Source organism: Eretmochelys imbricata, chromosome 9, assembly GCF_965152235.1.
Source record: "Eretmochelys imbricata isolate rEreImb1 chromosome 9, rEreImb1.hap1, whole genome shotgun sequence".
NCBI classification, from domain to species: Eukaryota; Metazoa; Chordata; order Testudines; family Cheloniidae; genus Eretmochelys; species Eretmochelys imbricata.
The window spans coordinates 35918355-35940742 of NC_135580.1; positions in this window are offsets into that span (position 1 = coordinate 35918355).

Here is a 22388-nt window from a genome sequence, read left to right on the forward strand (position 1 = left end):
ACACTCGGACGGGAGAGCTTCTCCCATTAGCATAGCTGTCTACATGGGGGTTTGGGTTGGTATGACTATGTTGATCAGGAGTGTGGATTTTTCACACCCTGAGTGACATAATTATACTGATGTAGGTCTGTAGTGTAGACCTAGCCAGAGAGGCTGGGGCTTGGACTGGGGGACCTGTTGGTGCTAACTGGGTGTGTCAAGGGGCCTCAAGTCAGCTAGGGAGGCACCTCAGAGAGCCTCCTTTTACACCCACATTGAAAGCATTGCATTTGATAATGATCGTAAGGACTGATTAAATTGCTTGAGGTAAGACAGCTTAGCTAGTTAGAGTAGCTCCATGTGGCCGCAGCAGTGAAGCAGGCAAATTTTCTGCTGTTCTATTCTGAAGACTTCTGTAGAAACCTTCTTTAGATCTAATTTTGATTCTTGAGATTAATGTGTTTTGAGTTTCTAGCTCTTCAATAATGTAGCTGTAGAAATACGCTTACAGTAAAAATTTCTAGATATTTTCCCATCTTGCAATATTAAAATATTCCTTAAGTAAGGCATTTGTATTATTGCAAAATGACTGACCTAGAGGTCAACTTAGAGCTTGCTCTAAACTTTCTAGATGAAAGGTAATTAACGTGAGTTTCTTCTTGGCAGCTTTTTCAAATGCATTTGATTTTAAGTCTTTTTTTCAAAATGCTTCTTTTGTGCATTATCCCCCAATCTGACTTCCTTAGCTGGTCAGAACAGAGAAGTGCTATCTGATTATCTCACCACAAATTGGTTTTTAAAGCTGATAAATGGACAATCTCAGATATTGGTTGCCTACTATTTCATAACCCACTCTCATTACTATAATATCAACAGTGATACCCCTATTGCCATGCTGGACAGCTATGATGAAGCAAAGCATTGTTATTTAAAGCTAACAATTGCAGAATGCAGAGTTGTTTGGAGTTTTGGAATAGTGTCATTTTGAGTATTATTGTCTATTAGTAACAATGACAGTGCAATTCAAGCAGTTAATGAAGAGATGAGCATAAGCCTGAGTCTGAATTCCAGCCTTTGGGCCATTTTCATAAAAAACCCAACAACCTACACATGATGTATGCAGGATACTTGAGTGCTTTACTTCAGAAACAGTGCAGATCTACACATGACATTCCTAATAGATCTTAAAAACAAACAAACAGGAAGATTTTGACAGGAATGTTTCTCACAGGCTTATTGGTTGCATAACTCAGAAAGAGCTTTGTCTGATATGCGTATCTCTTTAAAATACACTACAAGAAAACTTTCACCATGTAGAGGATTATTCACACTATACCAATTTCACTCTAATGCTTCCACACTCATCTGGTCCTTCATATTAAAAAAAAAAAGAAGCATCAAGTCTACACCATCTGTGTCTTCCCCGCCCCGTATCAGCTGTAAGAGACAGGGCAAGCGAGATCTGGGTAACTTTGCTCTCTGCTCTGGTGGTGATCAGTTGTGACACAGGTGTCATTTATGTCGCTGGAGGGAAGATGCCAATTGCACAGCTCTTACAAAACTCTATTCGTGTCAGTTCATGGACCCTGTGAGGATACTACATCCCATTTGTTGCCTTAACAGGGAAAAATTCTGCAGTAATGGTTGGGCACAAGTAGGTTGGGGGTACAATGGATGAAATGAAAATCCAGGAAAGAGAGGTTGCAGACAGGGGCTGGGTGAAGTAAGCAACAGATAATATCTGGTTTCTTAGGAACTAGACAGATCAACCATACTGCTTAGCTAAAAAGGAAAACTTTGTCAGAGTGTCCTGGGATCTAATGAAGGATGCATTTTGCAGTGCCCTGCTGAGTTACCATGGCATTTTTTAATCACCTTTCATTGGAAGCATGTCTTTCTGTTTTCTGTGCTCCATCAATAACACTTGTGTTTTTATGGAAGATAACTGGGACTGGATGCAAAGACTAGAGCTAGGGGTTACCACTGGCAAGCCCAGATGCTTCTTCCCATAGGAACTCTGAGAAGATCAATTCAGAAGTGAAAGCACAGCTTGAATAAGCTGTAAAGGGAATGGAGATTCCATTCAGTGACCCAAGGGACTCTGAAATATGCCAATGTGGGCAGAGGGGAGAGTTCAATGATCTGAAGGACTCCAGGAGTTTCACTTCACAATTTGTCTCCTGCTTGGTGAAGTGCAAGAATGAGAACAATTAAATCACTCAATCACCCAGTAAAATGCAGAAAAGCTCTAGTAAAACTTCAAGAACTTGATGTACCCACAGAGCTATTAAATGATGGAAAGGCCCAAAAGAAGATGTTTAAATTGTAAACTTGCTGTTATCATGTACTTGTGTCCTTCAAGCTCTTAATCATGCTTTTAGGAGGCAGTGGTACATATGAATAGCAAAATATACGGTATGAACAGTGTCAAGCTATTTAATGTAGTTATAATATATTCCTTGTTTGAACTTCAGAAAGTCTGTGTAATATTAAAGAATATTTTCGAATGACAAATATGGTGTTGTACACCATAAGACTCACTGGATGTATTGATCCATCTGACTATTACAATATGTTGCATTAACATATCATCCTTAAAAGTACAATTTATGGATGGTAAAGTGATATAGTTAGTCACTTATTAATCAGAAGACCTTTGTAGAATTTTATTCTTGCAGTATGCACGTTCTCTTGTTTGAAAAAAGTACAAAAAAGAAAGAAAAATGAAAGAATAGAAGCAAGAAATCTACATGCATAGAAAATATATTTGGCTGGGTGACTGTAAGAGTCAATTAACAATTGTAATTAACTTGGGAAAACAACCAACCAACCTCATGCTTCACCTGGTTGAAAAGGCTCTCTTAACAAATTCTCTACTTCAGTTAATGATTGTGTTGCCATAGGGGCTCTGACTAGTTCAACAATCTGCTCCCAGCCGTGGCAATCCTCCTGGGGAATCCTTGGGTCAGGACCTCCTCATTCTTCCTCTCTAGCATTCCATCTGAGCATATTCACCAGACTGATTCTATATCTTTGTGTCCCCATGGCAGCATGTGCCATTTACCAAACAAATTAAGTAAACAAGTGTGTAGCTTCTGTTGTATTTCCCAAATCCCTCCTTTCCTCTCCATCCCTATAACTACTATGTGCTCCTCCACTCGAACAGACTATCCAGTCTCTCCAGACTATCCAATATGCTGCTGTTAAAGCTAAGTTACCTGCTGCTCTGACCATGTTACCCTCTTCTTAAAATCCTGAACTGACTTCTGAACTCCTTCCCTATCATGTTCAAAGCCCTACATACCTCCTGCATTTCTTCAACTAGTCTCTCATCTCATTATTTCCCCAATCACAACCTTATAGTCACAGCCAATTTATCTCTCATAGCTAATCCCTTTGCCCCTTCTTCCAGAGGCAACTCCAACCTTCCCATGCTACCATTTACACTTGGACCATGCTCCCATATCGTGTATTGGTCTTCGTGTGAAGCAGGAAAAGCACATTTTAATAATGAATTTGAAAATTAAAAACTTGACAGCGTACATGTTATGTGACAATATAAAGAATCACAGAATCTCTTTCTAACGTTCTACCTTCATTAGAATAATGGAACAGTTATCTGCAAAGTCCATCTCTCTCTTTTTCATTAGAAAATTTTTGCTTAGGAGCTTCCCCAACCCTATTCTGCCTGGCTTCATGCTTCCGATTTAAAGAAGGAATAGCAATATTCTCAGAAGAACCAACAAAATGCAAATAGAACACTGAAAACACCTCATGATTTTGCACTGAGGCAAGCTATCATGTGATTGGTTTAACATGCACCACCCCCTTTGGGGTGAGTCAAGGGCTTGAACTCTTCCAGACTCCAGTCCTCAGCATCCAGCAGTCAAAAGACAAAGGTCCAGCCACGGGAGATTCAGCTCTCTGGCTAAGTCCCACAGGAGTCTACCCTTTCTAGGGTTATTGTCATTGAAAATATGAACCACCACCCCCAGCCCATTGTGGACCTCTCTTCCTTCTAGGGACTCTCAGCAGGCCCCATTACAGTTAAACATCCCCTGGAGAATTATTGGTAAGAGTTCTGGACTATCAGTTGAGTCCCCTTTCACTCAAGGTATTCAGACAAGCAATGGTCACATGAGTAGCCCCTATTTCCAGCTTCTGGACTAGAGAGTGGCTGAAGTTTGGAGGCTGCTGCCAACTGACCTAAGCCCCTCTTTTTTTAAGTCCCTTCTTCCAGTCCTCACACTGTTTTCAGGTAGGGTGACCAGATGAAACAGACAAAATATCAAGACACATGGGGGAAGCAACAAAAAAAAAAAACACTGGAGCAGCCAAAGCCGCAATATCGGGACAAATGGCGTCCAGACCGTGCATCGGTTGGGACACGGGACAAAGAACTAAAAATCAGGATAGTCCCAATTTTATCAGGATGTCTGGTCACCCTAACCCCAAAGAAGTTCTACATATAGAGGATGTGGCCGCCATATTATTTTCTACATAGTGAATGCGGTGATTTTCCCCATGCTCATATGTGAATGTAATGCATAAATGACTGCTCACCATATATAATTTCCTCACTAAACGTGTTCTGATGATCTACAGAAAAGTAATACATTATGTTGCCCATGTCAAGATTCTCCTCTCCTCTCTACCCACCCTCATAAAACTTAACTAGAGGTTCAATCAGAAATCATAAACTCTGACTGTAATACCTTATGTTTGATTTAAAAAAGTTTTCATGGTTTGTGTGTATAAAAAGATCTTCTGTACTTTCCACAGTATGCATCCGATGAAGTGAGCTGTAGCTCACGAAAGCTTATGCTCAAATAAATTGGTTAGTCTCTAAGGTGCCACAAGTACTCCTTTTCTTTTTGTGAATACAGACTAACACGGCTGTTACGCTGAAAAAAAAGTTTGCAGACACTGTGTGAGACAATAGCAAGATGTTCAGATTTACTGGAGAACAGCTGTAGTGTAGAAAACTTGTAATAATTAAAATAGTAAGTATCTTCCCTAAGGCCCTATCATGGGGTTCACTCACTGTTAAGTAGCCTTCTGCTGGTTGCTATGAGGATTATCTCCTTCTAGCTCTGATACCCCATCTGCTGCTCATTCTCACACCCCACAGCCTCTCTATGCAGGGTGCTATCTCTTTGTAGGGTAGTCAAGTCCTATTGGACAACTGTCGCAGGCAGTCTTCTACTCCACTGCCCAGTCTTTGCCACTTCCTCAGGGGCTGGTAGGGGAACCTGGGCCTTCCCACTCCTCCAGATTCCAGTCCAGAGACCCTTTGACTAGCAACTGTGGCTGATTTCTCCCAGCCCCTGTTGCAATTTCACAGGGCTCCCTCCTAGGTCTTCTAGTACACCCCCAGCTCTCTGGGTTTACTAGCCCAAAGTCCCTCCTTCTAGGGAGGGACTGCAGACTATCTAAATCTGTAGCCCCAAACACAGCTCCTTTTTCTCAAGGAGTTACTAATAATTTTACTTATTATTGACTATGCCTTTCCACCCATGTGCACCTTGGGATGGATACATTGTGTTTGCAAATGCCTGACAAATGAATTGCAGGGACACAAGACCAGGTGGGAGCAGCGGGGACAATATTGTCATACAGGGTTACCATACTGTCACCAAAGCAAGACAGTCGGGGCAATGATGTGGTAGCAATAATAAATCAGACAGTCCATGTCTGGTGTAGCCTCCTAGATGCTACACAGATAGCTCAGACACACAAGGAGATAAAATTACTACAACAGCACAGATACCCTTTCAATCTAAAAAAAGGGCTTGTCTACACAGTGGGGCCATCCACACTATGGGAGTGTGATTTCTAAAGCTCACAAGTGGGTTGCGCATTAGTTGGCCCATATAGACTGGCTAGTCTGCACTATGTTAATGCACACTAGGGAACCTTTAATATGTACCAGCAGGGTCTACACGGACCACTTAATGCACAACATCCGAGTGCACTTTACGGATCACAACCCCTTAGTGTGCATTACACCTCTGTGTAGAGGAGTCCTAAAACTGTTAAAATTTTACAATGAAGAGACCTGGAAAAAGAGTGTGTCTAATAAAGGGGAAATAGAGGCCTTTCATAACATTCATTAAAGTACCAGGTTTGCATTGCAGTTTCTCATTGCTGTCCCAGCCCCCACAAATAACGGCCCCTGCTCCTACTCTAGTCCAGGCCTGCTTTTATTTGTTCTTCAGTCACACAACGGATTCTGGGAGACACCTGGGTAGCTGGTAAGAAAGGGTGATACGCCATACTCACCATAAGATGGTGGTGAAACCACGGTGGTATATTTATTTTTGGATGCTGATTGAAATCTTCCTTTTATGAGAACTCATTTAACAATCTTTTCTAGGACAAAGAACTTATGAACACAAATTGCTCATCACTGATAACTACCATAAAGTGTAGGCTGTAGCCAAAAAGTTACACTTTTATAGAATGTTTGCAGCGTTAGTCCCAGGTTATGAGAGAGACAAGGTAGGTGTGGTAATAACTTTTATTGGACCAACTTCTGTTGTTGGAAGGGACAAGTTTTTGAGCTTCACAGAGCTCTTCCTCAAGCTTGTCCCTTCAAACAACCAAAATTGGTCCAGTAAAAGGTATTACTTTGTCTACCTTGTTTCCCTCACTTTTATAGAAAACATTTTTCTCCTCTGACTCATTCCTCTTATGTCGTTATCAATCGTACTTCAACTAGAGAAGATATCCCAATTTATGTAGGCAACACAGTCAGGATTCATACTGTGAATTTGTTTTTTAATTGCCAACTCATCATGTCCCTCTTTCCCCCACAACAAAATATTATTTTACCAAATAAAATGGATGTGTCAACTGGAATACAATAAATAAAAGGTGCATGCTAATTTATTTACACAATGTATTAACTTTTGATAAACATGTGAGTGAAAATGCATAATCTACAGACACAAATCCACAACAGAATACAGTAGCACCAATTAATCAATCTTTTTTCAAAAAGAAAAAACACTCCATGAAGCTAATCTGCAAGGCACAGGAATCTAGAACAGTAATAATTAAAAGTAAATGGAGGGAAACCCACACACACAGAACAGAAGAGGAAGATCTGTTCAGAATGTTACTTTGAAACCTCAACTTCTAATATATCTCGAGCAGTATTAAACACCACCACTCTTTATATCACTGCCTCTTAGGGTTTAATACAATCTTGAGTACAGCTTCAGGACAAAGCCCGTTAGGCTTTGATTTCTCACTGTATGCCTTAGGACTTCAAATATTAAAGCACTTGCAAGAAAAAACAAACTAAGCAATAATATACTGTGGAACTTAGGCTCCAATCCTGCAAGCTGTTCCACATGGTTAAATCCCTGTCCCTGCCTTTGCCCCGCTAACATATCTGATAAAAGTAAATAGGCATGTATGTCATGTGTGTATATATATATGACTTATGACTTGATATATATGCCTATAGAGGATCAGATGTTCCTGGAACCCAATAGTATAGAAACTCTTTGTGTGAGAATAATTAGTGATGGACAAGGTTCCCTGTTGCTTATTTGAAGGCTGCAGCCATGGCTGAGTAGTAAAGAACCTCAAGCATCTATGTCACTATTATACATCCAAAAGTCACAACCACACCCCAAATGCTCAGCTGACCTCCTTTTGGGGCTGTGGAGGGCAGCTTGTACCCCTGGCCCTCCAGAGGGCTCAAGGGAACCTGGGGTTGTAATATTACTCAGCTGCTGCATAAAGGCACAAGGCAAGGGACAAGCAGAACCTGCGCCTTGTATTTCTCCCACCTCCAGACAATCTGCAGAAGATGGGGAACAATTTCGCCTTTAATTTAATTATTAATTTTAATGAACTTGGAGTCACTTTGTGTAAGTATGTACCATCAGAGAAAAGAAAGGGGAAATATTACAAATGTTAAGAACACTTACCAGCTGAGAGATGCAATATCCAGGTACAACATGACTACTTAGGATCAGAGCTCCTTGGCTCTGCCAAACTCAAAAGGACACCTCAGAAAGGCCTGCAAAGAAATAGTTCCCATAAGAGGGCAACTCTGCACAGAAGAGACTTAGATCCCCATCCCGTCAACACTTACACACATGCTTAATTTCACAGCTGAGTAGGCCCAGTGAAGTTTCTTTTTTCACTCTTTGGACCCCTTTATAAGACCCCTTTTCTTATGAATTACTTTCCCAACACACTCCATCTGCACTATGGTCTGCATTGCACCACAGTTTTAGAAACACTGTCCTGTGAACTTAAACTTTGTAATAAAGATGCAGCAGGCAGAAGAGCTGAAAGGGTGAGAGACTGAACTTCCTGGGTTCAATCACCAGACCAGGATCAGGATTAAAAAAGGTTAATACTAGAGCTGGGTGAAAATTTGTGACTTGTCGTTTAAAAAATGAAGACCAAAAGTTTTCAGTCAAAATTTTCTATGAAAACTTAACGTTTTCCATGGAAAGCAAACACTTTTTGTGGAAGTTTTCCATCAAAAAGCTATTTCAGTTGAAAATTTTCAACCAATCTTTCAGATGATAGAGGTCAATAGTACTCGCTGAATTCCAATAGTTACTGTTAGACATTTATATAGTGTTCCACATCCAAAGGAATCCCAAAGTGCAACACAAACTTTAGTAGCAACAATTGTATATAGGACTTGGTTTTTCTACTACCTACCTATGTGGGGCTCTGCAACAACTATTTCACAATACAAAGCAACAGCAGGTCATAGTTTGGGAAATGAAGAAAACTGCCCTGAAACTGTAGCGGGACGTGTAGTTAGGCAGAATGCAGTTATACAAGTTGATATATGGCCAAATCATTAGGACTAATACTCTTCCTTCTGAATATTGCCATGAGATATTTATGGCCAGATTTTCAGAACCGTGTACATACAGCTGTGTGCACATTTGCCATGATTGCACATACTATTTTGGCAATGCCTGCACAAAGAAGCAGTTATTAGCAACTAGTTACTATTATTATCTCAATTTTACATCTAAACAACCATGGTAATTGTGTATCAAATGTCCATGTGTTTTTGCAGGCACGGAGCTGAAAAATCTATCTTTTATGGACCACAAATGGTCAGGAGTCAGAACTAAACTCCAGCAGCACATTCTCCCTAAACACTATAGCCAGGCACCAGTTCAGTTCTGCCTCAGAGAAGAGAGTGCCCCCGTCTGAATTACAAGCAGCATTTACTACAGTATGCGGGATTTCCCTAGCTGTTGCCCATCCAAGCTCTGGCACAGCATCCCCTGCTTAATTTATGAGAGCTGATGAGATCACAGCTTGAGATTGTATGGCTACAGGCTATAATCCAAGAAGCTCCTGCCTTTATATTTACTCTCAGTGTTTCTTTGGTCTAAGGAGGAAGAAAATAAACAGGTGGTGAATGTCCCAAGAGCGAGTATAAGGAACAATTCACTTGTGACAACTCTTCACTTGCTCCTGGAAATGGAGTTGTTTTATGAGTGTTATATTTCTCTAAGGAGCTTTTCTGCTTCATTTCTTGAACCATTTTAGGGTGTTCAGTGAAGAATGGATAAAATCTAGAACTGCATTTTGAACAGTTTTCCTCTTTTCCTGTTGTTTCAGTTACAGTAACAGCTCTTTGAAGCATTTTGTTTACTTGTGGTGGGATAACAGTTTTCTCTAGCCGCCTTTTGTTGAGAACATTACTTGCCTCTAGCTTCTCCACAGAGGTTAAGGAGGAGAAAATTAACCTTGCTTTCTACTTCAGAGGCAATGGCACTTGACTGGAAGCTGCTGTGAGGTAGACTGCAGGGTCAATATTTCAATGTGTTTAAACATGCAGAAGCTGCAATTGAAAAGTTTGGTAATTATGAAAGGGAGCGTGTTTGTTAGTTTGTTCTGTCCCAAAGGAATTCCTTGGTGAAATAGAAGGTGGGGAGCTGTAGTTTTAGTAACAATATTTGGAATAGCTTTTGATTATTTTTAAAAGCAAATTTTCGTCCCACAACAGTAACTAAAGTGACTGGGTATAAATGACAGATACAGCATTGCGGGAACTCCAAAGAAATAATATTCTTGATATGCTAAAAGGAATCTTCCCAGGGGACAAAGGAAATGAATCCCTGGGACATTAGAGTGATGATAGTTTGGGCTGTAGCAGATTCAGTCAGAGAAATCTACTTTATTTCCCCCCAGTGATGCTTTTTTCATGGTCTTAACGTCCTCATTGTTAAACAGTGGGTGCTGCTGAATGGAGAGCTGAGGAATGTAACTATGATATTAATTACCTGATGATGAAAAGCATGGATTACTTCTCAAAGCATATGATACATAAGATATTACATTGTCTAAATATACTGCTAAGATCCACTATATTCAAATAGCCATTAAAACATAACCCTCTCTCAGACATCCATGCGTACAACACACTTAGCAGATAACCGGGAATGCTAATGGCATTCATCTCGTTTGTTACTCATTCCTACAGAAATGCCTCTTAATGGAAGGCATGAGCATAAAGAACACAATCATATCAAGTACAGAGGAAAATGCAATTACAGAAATTATTATATTAGCCTTAGAGTGCACTCTCTTGTACCATAACCCTTTCTTTTGCAATAAAGTGATCATGGATGTCCTAATATGTAAGAGAACATAGAAAGGGTCCAATTCAGTGCTCCTTGTGTGAGACAATTGCTCAAGGACTTCAGTGGAAGATTTTACTATGCAAAGACTTCTGGGGTGAGGGATCTCACGCTACACAAGAGGCAGTGTTTTATCCTGGGAACCTCTAGGGAACGTTTTTATACGATGTTTTGTTTCAATCCCTTCCACGCTGCTTAAAAATTGGCTTATCAGTCTTAACGACCTCTGGGACATATTGCTTCGTGTCTTGTGTCAGCATTCCTTATAACTGTTTATTTTATTTCAATGAATGTAGTGCTTGTGAAAGGTGACAGATTGATAGCACTGGAAACCAAGCGTAGGATTTTCAGAGCTACCTGGAGGATTTGGTTCCATTTATTTAATGGGAATTGGGTACCCATATCCATTAGGCAGCCTCAGTGTAAAGTTCTCTGACTATGGAACAGACATACTATAGAAAGCAACAAGGCAAGCTTCCCCCATGCTTCAGCTAATGTGCTTCACCCCACAACTTTGTACCAGTTCAATCCTTAACCTCTCTGCTGAGACTATCAACAGTGTGGCCTAGTAGATGGAGCCCTGGACTGGAAGTCTATTATTGGCTTTTCTACTATCATGCTGGCTGATGATGCGCATGTCCTTGTGCCCCAATTTCCCCCTCTGTAAAATGGAAATAATGATATTTATCTTATTTCTAAAGCACTTTGAGCTCTACTTATGAAAAGGGCTATGTAGGAACTAGGTATTGAGTGCCAACTAGATTCAGTGGTGCTAGTGACATATACCCGGAGTGAACTTGCACTACCAGCTCATTTTGCAAACAGCAGGTCACCAACCACTTTAGAAACCAAAAGATCTTACTGCTGGTTTTTGAGTTCTTGTAGAGTTTCATGACATACAAAGGCAACTATATAGTATTATACATTTTATTTGTTTAAGCCAAGATATTTTTGCTCAACCTCACTGATGGCGTATTAGTAGGAGTCGATGTTTATCATTATTGCTATTGCATCTTGGTGTATCACTAGGGAAAATATTATCTAGTGCTTAGAGTAGGCTACTGGGAGTATAAGAAATTGTTGGATTCTTTCCCAGGCTCTTCCAGATATCCTTTTTATTAACTCCAGACACTACACACACACAAAATATCAGCTAAATAAATACACGGTCCTTGGAGTATCTTACCTTAACTACACACTCACAATACAACGTGGCTAAAATAAACACAGATTTAAATCGAACCTGGAAATCACCAAGGCTCATATATTAATGAAGATAGATTTTAAAAATGATTCCTTTTTAATTTTATGCATGTAGTCTGAGTATGTCATGCACTTTTTATTTCACTCAAAATAATAAGCACAGAATTAGAGACATTTAGGATAGAGAAGACCTTTTTGAATATTCCTTTGCCAGTATATCATTGTTCCCTACAGTTTTGTTCAATCTGGTTTTCTAAGAGTTAAGTGATTGTGTTTCTACCACTTCCCTAGAGGCTGTATTCTACAGCCTAATGAATATTACTCTCAAGGTTTTTCCTGATATTGAGAATATATTTTTCCTTTCCTCTCATTAGACCTAGATATACATGTGTATTATACTAAAAATTCCTCGTTCTCAGTGATGTTTATTACCTTTAAATATATTGTATCTGTAGGTTATTGTGCTGCTCTTTTGCCTTCAATTAGCTAAACTATGCATATTTAACTCAACCTTTCTTTCCATGTGATACAGGAATGGTATGCAACACAAGAGACACACCTACTTTAGATGACTACCTTCTCACTAACAACACCCTTCTAGTTCAGGTTAACCTTTTTATAGGTTTCACCTCCCCGCACTTCACCTCCCAGTTGCCATTGCAGGGACTGTCCCTTTACATTCAGGAGAGCTGAGCAGCTGTGGCCCTAAAGCAGCCATTTTCTAAATGGTTACTGTTTGCTACAGTTTCCTTTCTTTCAGCAGGTGAGTACTAATTTCTGGTATGTTTTCCCTTTCTTATTCCCAAAGAGAGGGAGCACATTTTGACATTACATATTAGTTCCGTCAGTCCCTGATTCATTTCTGTTGCTCTTCTCTGAACTGCCTCCAATTTCTCAATATTATGCTGGTAAAATAGTGTCCATAAATGAATACCATATTCCAGGCACAGTCATTCCTGAGCTATATAGAGGGGGACTTTGTTTGCCTTGTGAGGTGATCCCTTTCTGTATGTAACGCAAAATCATATTGACTTTTGCTTGCATTTGCCTCTATATCACATTTCATGCTCATGCCTGATTTATCGCCTATTCTTACACTTAGGTCTCTTTCAACCTTACCACTTTCCAGGCTTCTAACACCAATTAAGTACATGTTTTGGATCATTTTCCTCTCAATATACTGACTGGCAGTTTTTCAAGGTGAATCAAATTTTATTTCTACTCGGACATCTGATACCTTTAAGTCCCCTTGTAGTATTTTTCTGCCTGACTGACCTTTGCAGCTCCACCTCATATAACTCTTTTCCTCTTTGCTACACTCCATGGTATATCTGGGCTACGCTTCACTTTATAAGTACTGCTTTTAGTTATGTTTTAACCTGCCCCTGTGACAGCTGACCAATGAACACTAAACATTTAATGTTCAGTATTGTTGACTGGCATTCTCTTTAGAGTGGATGAAGGAAAACAATTCATAGATTGAATAGCTGCATGAAACAAGCTATGCTGCAGTCTAAGGCCATTTGGTGGGGGAGGGGCATTCTGTCCCCCAAACCTATGCTTAGTTTACTGTATAATGTTTGTTTACCTGAGCCATGTTCAGAGAGGGTGAATGTTCTCTTAGTGGATAACAACAATTCTTATAAATACTAAGTTTTCATTGCACTCTCCTTAACTGTGGATTTGGTTTCTTTGATGTTTCTGTTCAGTAAAATGGTTCCTTTAGATAACCAGTAGCAATTTGCCTGTCAAATAAATAGTTAATCCTGAAAAGGATTTATGCTTAATAATTCCACTGCAGCTTTATGCAGTCACAGAAACACTGTTTGCTGGTCTGGTTAGGATTTTTTAGGAGCTTTTGAAGATCCTGATTTCAGAAAAGCATCCTAGGTTACAGAAGCTGAAGAAGTTGTATATTACGTAGGATTTTTGAGTTCAGTTATTTCCACTACTCTGGTCTTTCCAGTAACTGGAGCAGAATGAATCCTACTTTACCTTAATGCAGCTGGGGGAATACTTTTCATTTACCTTTAGTCTATCAAGAGGGAGCTATGAAAAATTGAAAGCCACAGCATTTTCCAGGGGATAAAGCTTTCAATATTATTTTAAAATAATTCCTATGGATTTCAGCTGTTAACTAGTCAAAAATATTCTTGGATGTATGCAAAATGTTTCTCACGTGGTAATTTATTTCTGATAAAGAAACAGACATTCCTTGTGTATTTTTTTTTTTTTTTTTTTTTTTAGATTCTTAAGCAGTGTGTACTCAAAAGACCTCATCATCACAAAGTCTGTTTCTATGCAACTGTGAATGAAATGTCACAGCCCCTCATGCTGTACATGCAGCAAAATGTAAACAATGGAACTCTTCCCTCCCCACCCCCTATCCCCAAGTGAGTGGTAACACGTAATTTTTCTTCAACAAAGCAGTTTCAGTTTGAGGTTTTTCCTGTTGATAGTAAGAACAGACTTGCTCCACTATACATTTCTGATCCCCTATTTCTCTCTCTCTCTCATTTTTTTAAGGCACTTAAAAATGAAGGCGGGCAATGAAGTGTTCTCATTCATGGATTCTGGGAACCTCCCAATTATTTTGGTCAGTTGCCTTGTAGTTGTAACATATACATGAACACCTTGAATTGGTTCTCTTGAAGGCATATGAATTTCTAGAGCCATCGAAAGACAGACAAAAACATCCTCCCACAACTTCTGTGGCATCACAATCAAGGATGATGGAAAAGGATTATAGCAACACAGAGATATGGAAAGTGCACAAAATCTGAGTATTTAGGATGCTCCCTACAGGCTTTCTTTAGATGGCATTTTTCTCTAGAATTTAAGCTTTTGGGTGTTTTAAAATACTGTATTTCTAATGCATAGAAATTAATCCAAATCAAGCTTCATATTTTACAGGAGGGGCTGAAATCCAAACCTGGATCTGAAGCTCAGATTTGCAAATGCCTCCTATCCTTATAAAGGGCAAAACCAAATTGCGGATTCAAATACTCCTGAAATTTGGGATTCAAAGGCCAGATCTGAATTTTGGGACTTGACCATTTACGTATTAATCACCAAATTCTGCTGTCAGATAAGTGCACATCGGAATAGAAGTGCTCCATCAGACTGAAATAAGAACACAAAAGGCCAGGTTGTGTCATTTAGCCACTTACTCATTCCGGGTGTGGTGAGGAGCCACCCCTAGGGGAAAGCATAATTTCCTCGACAGCATGTAGAACAGGAGTGAGAATGATGTCTTTCCCCTGGCATGCCCAGTCTGTGGTGTGAAGCAGGGAAGGGACCCTCCTCCCTGTCCAATCTGGGGTGGATTGTTCCACTGGGAGACAGCCCTGCACTCGCCAGAGAACAGGAATTGCTGTCGTCTGTAGCCCTTTTGTAGGGAGGGTGGGGACCAACTGGGGAGGTTACCCCCAGCCCATACACCTGTGCAATGGTGAGGGGCAATCTCCATAACAGAAATGTTATTTCCATAGGGTTTTCAGTGTGAAATCCTATTATTATCCTTACTAGCTACATATTGTTATCCGGAAACATCCCATTTGAGGTGTTTATACAGTGTGATGGAGTGTGCTTGTCACATCTTAACATTCCATCCATTTTAAATGGAATTCAACACCAATGATTAAAGATATGGAGGGACTGATTTAAGGGGTAAGATCTAAAGAATCAAATATGTATAAAATAGCTAAATAGTGTCAAAGAAGAGGATATGACAACTGTCAACAAGCAGTTGAAAGGTGTGACTGCCAAGGAGGGAGATGAATTGTTTATGATGCTCCAAACATGCAAAGGTAGAAGAAAAATTTTGACAACCTCTCAGGAAAATGACTGGAACATTATCTCCTGGGAAGGGTCGGGAGCCATACATAAATAGAGACTGGAGATGGACAGTAATCTGGATCTGTGTTAAATTTACACAAAGGATCAAAGTTCAGGTTCAAAGCTGATGTAATATAAAGGATGGAGCTGGGATTCGACGTCATTGAAGTCTTGCATTCTGTTCTTACTCACATTCCAAAATGATAGAAATCTGTTGAGATTAGCTGTTCTCACCAGATGTCTCCCATTTTGTGTAGATTTTATTCCATGCTTAAAACTGGAATCTTCATGGAAGTAACCATATGCCCTTTCTCTTACAGAATTGAGCAGTTTTCCAGATCACATTAGGAATTCTCTCACTAGGCATGGTTTCCCAGAGCCCAAAGAAGCCCTCCTCATATTTGAGGCAGCTTCCTCTGGGCTCTGGAATACCCAGTTGTTTCAACTTTCCCCGCCAGTGACTGAATACGCTCTTTATATGCATAAAAACATAACACTGTTCACCTGGGAAGGCAGGATAAAGACACTGGAGAGCCAGAGGGGTGAAGATCCACAAGGGGATTGTGAGAACGCACCATGATGACAACAATCACTTTCTCCCTGCTTGATGTGGGAGTGGTGAGTGTCATAGAAGTCTGTGGTCATTGTGCATCTTAGGAAATGTAGTCTGGTCAGAGAGCCTTACCCACAGCGGAGAATGGGAGCAATAAGGTACTCAAAGTAAAGATGACACAGAGCAGTGCGAGGGATGGAAGAGGCCTCTGAGCTGACCCTTGAAAAAGGAAACCTTCTTAGTGGCTGATGGGTTGAGGAGAGAGGACAATAAGCTGTCAGTCTGCCAAGATAACCTGAAACCACAGGAAAGAAAGGGCAGTGTTTGCGGCACAGTAGTTGGTCAGTAAGCGAGAGGCCTTGAATCAAAAGGTTTCCAAATCTTATTGCAGTAGTCAGGAGAAGAGCCTACGTCACATGACTTCCCCGCTATCAGCTCTGACCTGCATACAACTTGTCTCCTGAGGGCATAACTGTTACCTTTCATTCTAGATACTTGCAAATTTGTATGCCATGTTACATCTGCACATGATAATTAGTAGAAACCATTATTTCCCAGGGAAACAATGAGAATTGGAGGCAAATGCTCCTGGGCTATTATACGGGGTAATGCTTTTGTTTTAGCTTCTAACAGTGTGAAATTTACCAGGCCTCACCATCAGCTTTTGGCAGAACTGATCTCCAGTAATTACCAATTTCCCTACAATAATCCATTAAATTAATAAGAAAAACAACATGGTGGGCTTCATGGATTTAAAAAATAACAAGCTCCAAAACTAAACCTGATGGCCCAGCTTGGCAGTCTAACAGCAATGCAATGTACTATTATAGTTCTCAAAGGTCGGAGCTCAGGGCCTGAGTTTCCTGGGTTGGCAGAAGCTGGAAGTATGCAGATGAAATTCATTCAGTCCAGGGGGAATGGGAGCATTCTGTATTGTTCTCAAGTGACCTCTTTTCTCTGATTCAGTTGTAATATTGATACACCACAGAGACAGCTGCCTCCTGCCCTCCTTCTGAGGCAGGAAATTAAGTCATCTCTCTGAAGTGCCTTTGAGGATGTGGAGGATAAAAGGGGAAAATGAGGGAATCCAAAATTATCTCACAGGGGACAGGAAAGAAGGTTAGGGAGTTGAGCTGGTCTTTCATAGTCTGATTCTCTATCATATCAAAGGTGGATTATTTCACTTTTCACAACTGCCCAGGTTCAGTGAGGGTTTTGATGGGGAGGGGAAAATGTCTTCTTTTGATTGATAAAGTGTTGGCTGCTCTGACAGGTAAGACATTAGACTTCATGGACTGCAGGTCCAGTGTGGTGTAGCATTATTTTGTTCCTCCACCCACTCCAATTATTTAATCATATGGGCCTTTTAAAATGTGAAAATGCCTTGACCCAGTTTATCAGTAGTTCTTTTAATACAAGAGATTTTCTCTCAACATCCCTCATACAAATTAAGATTTTTTTCTCTTTATTCGATAGCTTCCCCCACCCGGCATATTAAACTTATGTGTTTGAAAATGACTTATGTACTTTATGGAAATAAATCATTTGCAAGCAATATCATGCCTAAATCGGTCTCCTATGACAACTGAGTCATTTGCAGCCCCGCAGAATTAGAATTGACACTAAAAGCACAGGATGATTTAAGGGAAATGACAGACTTGTGCTCCTGCAGTGGTAAAGTACTATATATTTTAAGAGAGAAAAGGGCCTAGAAGAGTGCATAGCTCCACATTTCTTATTCACCGTTAAGAACCTAAAGACACTTGTGTAAAGTGATATTATATGTAGTTTTAAAAAGCAATACCTAATTAACATTAGATTTTTAGCATCTAGGACGCATCAGTTAGCCATTTTTTCCCCCTATACAAACCATGCTGTGGACATTTGTGAATGTGCAGCAGCAGCGCAAATAACAGAGAGATGACAAAAGCAATATAGGAATAGACAAGTGGTCCTGCGCTAATAGAGAGAGATCATGATGATGGAGATGAAATGTTTGGTCTCTGTGGGCAACGTAAAGATATAGAGTGCTTGTTATGTTAATACCCTCTATTGTTTGGTTTCTGGAGCCTCACTGGGTTTAACTTGGAAGTACTCTGCTTGCTTGTAACATGTGCAAAATGGCACCTGGTGTCTGAGACATGCAGCCTGGAGCCTATATTCTCTGGCCAAATCATTTGCTGCAAAATCTGCCCTTTGCTCCAGATGGATTAAAACTGGAGGCTACTTTTTAGTCTGGGCACTCCTTGACTCATCATGCCTGTCCTTTTCTACTCCCCACACCTCCGCCCAGCCTGCCTTTAAGCAAATATGAGTGACTAATTAGGTTTGCTTACCTCTTTGTTTGCTGATGACTCCCTTTCAGCGCCTGCTTCTTTTTCACTGGCTGGACTATTGACCTTCTTTGGGTTCTTTACCATCTAGCCTCCTCCATTTTAACAAAGGTGAAACACCTCATTCTCTGTAGTTTAGCTTCCTTTGTTTCTACCTCTAACTTCACCTAACAGTCCAGCATCTCCACCTTTTCCCTTCAACTTTTATTTTGTCCCCTTGTAGTCTTTGTGCATAAAGAGGAACATAGCACATCAAGCTGTTGAGGTTCTTCAATGCTATTCTTTACAAGTGCTATTGCTTCCTTAATTCAGAATCTCTTGTTACTTGTTGGAACCTATCAGTTTCAAGGGGCCTGATTCTCTTCTCACTGTACCTGTGCAAATCAAGAATAGCTTAATTTAAGCCAGCAGTGCTACATGGCTGTTAAACCAGGGTAAGTCAAGAGAAACAAGGCCAGTATTTTTTGCAACTCCTCTGTTTGCAATCTCCTGTCCATTGTCTAACTAACATTTTCAGTTATCTGTTCTTAGTACCACTTATCTCTGTTAGTAGGTTACCATTCTGTGCCTAACTCCCACTTTGAGCAATTTACCTTTTTTGTGTGAATTCATCCTGTGTGGGCTTTCCTCTTAGTTGACCCATTAGAACTCATGCTGAATGACACCTCCTTTCTAAATGTCTGAAATGGGTCCTGCAAGTATGTAACTAGAGGGGCAAGACATGGAATATTGCAGAACATTAGAGGATGGAAGAAGGTACAAACTAAAAATAGGCCCCAGAGCATAATTAAGAGGATCTGAGAGAGCCATACTGCCAAGTGAACAGAATGTCTGGGAGTACTATGAAGTTTCCAGGTCTCTCATATGACCACTTTGTGAAAATCCTGGCCTCATGGAAATCTATGGGCATTTTGTTATAGATTTCACTGTGGGAGTAGAGGATTTCACCATATCTCCATAGCCTAGCATTCCGTAGATTTCTGCCCCCCTGCCCTGGTCTTGCCAGTTATTTGGTTTCCCCAAGCCCCTTTCTTTGAGAGAAAAATGCAAAAGAAACTCTGGTAGGTAAACCACAATGTTTCTTGAGTATAATTCCCCTCCCATGGGCTTTCCTCCAGGGAGGGAACATGTGGCCTGGTATTTTTAGTGAATATTTTTTATTTTGTGAGATAACATTTTAACAAATCAATTTTGTTACTGTGACTGTTAAGTACATTATGAAAAGATTATGCCAGCATTTGGTTTGTGTGTATTCTAAGTATCGTTCTGGTTGTAATATTCATGCCCATGTAATTAAATGCTGTTTTGTTGCTGGAATGTAACATTATTGCCTCAGCCAGATAATTAGATAGGCTGTTCATATGTGACATGCGATTTCTTTGTCTTTGAACTTTTATCTCACTTTTGGGGAGCTAGGCTAAGTGCAACTCCTCTAAATCTGTTTGTTTAATAGACACAAACTTGAGACCAGTAGATGATAATATTGTATGTGGTGGGGGATGTAGCAATCAGGCTGATGCAAGATTCCTAATATGATATACCATGGTTGCTGAAAGAGACTTCAGAAAAATATAAGGCGTCTGGGTTTTGTTTTCTTTTTACCTTTTTGACTGACCGCTTTTCATTTTTTAATTGAAAAAAGGGAAAAAATACAAAAGTAATTGTTGGAAAAAATATGCTAAATATCACATTGCTGGGGAAGCCACTTCTTTTAACGCTTGCTCATGCTTTCCATTATATATCTTGGCCCCAAATCTCTGTTTTGTCTGAGGCTGAGCTAGTCACAGGAAAGAAGGTAGCAGGCGAAGGTGACATAAAGATTCTGGGGCTGACCAGCATAAGTCAGAGCCTCCTATGGATCCTTATAGATAGTAAAAATAGCTAGAACATAATTAAGTGTAGGCATGTCACCTTGGTATTCCTACCTACCCTCTTACCTACCCTCCCCCAACCTACCCATGCCACAGTCTATGCTCAGCACATTATGATTCTTTCCTTTTCTAACCACTTTTCCCTCTGCCTGGTTTATTTTGATTTTTTAAAGAGAATTAAATAAAAGCATTTATGAAAAATGAATTTGCTGAGTGATTTATGTTCCAGAGGTTAATTGGTAACACGTAGGCAGAGTGGTTAGTTTTCACAACATGTTTTCCCTTTTTGTATGGTTCTTTTATAAAATATTATCACATAACATTTTTACTATGCAAGTTCCTTTACAAATCAGGAGAGTGACCACATCGTTGATTTCAAAGGGACTTTTTTAGTAAAGGAATCTGTGGTTAGTGGAGTATCTTATCTGATAAGAACTTCATTCTCTGAGCAATTTGGACATCAGTTTCATTATGTGATTTTTTTATTATTATGGATTATTTTATGAAACTGAGTTTCATTAAAACGAGAATGGCACATGCCTTCTTTGTTTGTTTTTTCAATAGCACTTTGCATAAAAATTCTAGCCGGTATCTTAGATTGTGTAGAAAAATATTGTTTAATTAGAATACTATTATTCCTGGTTGACAATGCCGAGGCCAAGTGCAAGTAGCAATGTTTTCATACAGAGGAAACAATTAGTCCATCTAGTCTGGTATTCTACCTCCAACAGCAATACTAGATACTTCAGAAGAAGACAACAAGATAAGGCCCCAATCAAAAGCTCACTGAGTCCTTCCATTGATTTCAATGGGTTTGGATACCCATTGAAAAAGATATAAAAACCTAAAGTCTTCTAAGAATCATTAAATATTTAAAGTTCAGTTAGGAGTAAAAAAAAAAAATTAAGGATTTAAGCCTTTTAATCTTTTCATCTGCTCTGACGTGAACTCAAAGGCTTAATCATAGAAACGCTCGGCTACTTGCTGCTGATGCACCAGTCAGCTTTCCTTTCCAGTATAGAGAGCATGGTAAGTAAGGCTAATTTTTCAAACTGACAAGTCACTTTTGAAAACAGTTTTAGCATGTTGGAATAAGTCTGCAAAATGTAAAGAATATGCTATTCTGAAGGAATATGGGAAATGTTAAGCTGATTTGTATTAAAAGAACAATTTGATTGGGGAAATTTCTTAAGCATGTCATCTGACATTCTTGCTGTGTTCTAGAAACAAAATAGCAAGAAAAGGGTGGGGGGGACTCAGGACATTTAAGAACAGAGTGCTTGTAAAGTGATAGGAGGAAATAATTTTAAAAGTTACCAATGTGCATTGTACATGGGCAAAGCAAGGAAGAAAGAAACAATGGGTGGTGTTATGAGATTCTCAAGGGTTTGTGCCCTTTAGGTGTAGTATGGCTGAGATTCTGTTAAGGACCTGATAATCTGTATCACTCCCATTGACTTCATCAACATTCAGTGAACTCCCATTGACTTCATCAAGACCAATAAGTCTGGTAATGCAAAACAATGTGACTGAAGTGGCTTTGAAAGCCCATCTCTTCATTCTGGGTATTCCCTTCCTGTGTTTACCACCACTGTCTCTCTTAGAACCACAGTTCACCTTCTTACCCAAACTTTGGAGTGTATTGCACTAACCTGACTCCTTCACCTTGCCGTTTCCCAGCACTTAGTGTACATTTTCCCTTTATTAGCTGCTCTTTAAACAAGAGGCTGGATTGTTGCCTTCTGGCCCCTGCATGAAAAGCCACAGGATGGGATATTTTCCATTGCAGAAATTACCCCAAAACATGCTGGGGGTGGGGGAGCAGGGTTTACTTCCCCTTGGTAGAAGTTTAGGTGCCATCACCCATATTTCTGCCAGATTTGGGAACAAAGGTTCATTCATATAGAAGCCCTGGGTTATATCAGCACCTCTCCATGAAGCAACAAAAATCAGTTTCTTGAAAGAATTTGCC